This window comes from Cebus imitator, unplaced genomic scaffold, assembly GCF_001604975.1.
Source record: "Cebus imitator isolate Cc_AM_T3 unplaced genomic scaffold, Cebus_imitator-1.0 Scaffold359, whole genome shotgun sequence".
Taxonomy (NCBI): Eukaryota; Metazoa; Chordata; class Mammalia; order Primates; family Cebidae; genus Cebus; species Cebus imitator.
This window is the reverse complement of record NW_016107674.1, coordinates 2,320,045-2,321,760: the sequence shown is the minus strand read 5'-3', so window position 1 is coordinate 2,321,760 and position 1,716 is coordinate 2,320,045.

The window sequence follows — 1,716 nt, the reverse complement described above, 5'->3', positions numbered from 1 at the left end:
GGTCAGTTGGGGGGAAATAGGGGAGGGATGGTGGGGGGTGGGGAGCTGGGGAGAGATAGCAAGGGGAGAAATGCCAGATGTAGGTGATGGGGAGGAAGGCAGCAAATCACACTGTCACGTGTGTACCTATGCAACAATTTTGCATGTTCTCCACATGTACCCCAGAACCTAAAATGCAATAAAATAAATAAATGGGGGAAAAAAAAAGTGGATGATAAGAAACTTCTGGGAATTAAAAGAGCTTGTTCCAACCCAATGCAAAGAAACTAAGAAATTTCAAAAAAGATTTGACGAAATGTTAACAATAACACACAATTTAGAGAGGAATATAAGTGAATTAATGGAGCTGAAAAACACAACACGAGAACTTCGCGAACTATGCACAAGTTTTAACAGCCGAATTGATCAAGCAGAACAAAGATATCAGAGGTCGAAGACCAAGTTAATGAAATAAAACAAAAAGACAAGATTATAGAAAAAAGGATAAAAAAGAACGAGCAAAGTCTCCAAGAAATATGGGACTATGTGAAAAGACCTAATCTACGTTTGATAGGTGTACCTGAATGTGACGAAGAGAATCAATCCAAGCTGGAAAATACGCTTCAGGATATTATTCAGGAAAACTTTCCCAACCTAGCAAGGCAGGACAATATCAACTCCAGGTAACACAGAGAACACCACAAAGATATTCCTCAAGAAGACCAACCTCAAGGCACATAATCGCCAGATTCACCAGGGTTGAAATGAAAGAGAAAATACTGAGGGCAGCCAGAGAAAAAGGTCGGGTTACCCATAAAGGGAAGCCTATCAGACTCATAGCAGATCTCTCAGCAGAAACTCTACAAGCCAGAAGAGAGTGGGGGCCAATATTCAACATTCTTAAAGAAAAGAACTTTCAACCTAGAATTTTACATCCAGCCAAACTAAGCTTCACAAGCGAAGGAAAAATAAAATCTTTTGTGCATAAGCAAGCACTCAGAGATTTCATCACCACCAGGCCTGCTTTACAAGAACTTCTGAAAGAACCACTACAAACAGAAAGGAACAACCAGTATCAGCCTTTCTAAAAAATACCAAAAAATAAAGAACATCAACATAATTAAGAACTTGCATCAACTAATGGGCAAAACAGCCAGCTAACATTAAATGGCAGTATCAAACTCATACACATTGTTATTAATTCTAAATTTAAATCGACTAAATCCCCCAATCCAAAGACACAGACAGGCAAAAAAAGCCAAGACCCATTGGTATGCTACATCCAGATCCATCTCACATGCAAGGATACACAAAGATTCAAAACAAAGGGATGGAGAAAAATTTACCAACCAAATGGAGATCAAAAATAAATAAATAGAAAGCAGGAGTTGCAATTTTTGCGATAAAATGACTTTAAAGCAACAAAGATCAAAAGAAGCAAAGAAGGATATTACATAATAAAAGGATCAATGTAACAACAAGAGCTAAAGATCCTAAATATATACGCACCCAATACAGGAATACCCAGATATATAAGACTTATAAAGAGACTTGGACTCCCACACAGTAATAGTGGGAGACTTCAACATCAGTATTAGACAGATCAGTGAGACAGAAAGTTAACATTGATATCCAGGACTTGAACTCAAATCCGGGAACAAATAGACTTAATTAACGTTTATAGAACTCTCCACTTTAAATACACAAAATATACACTCTTATCAGTACCACATCACA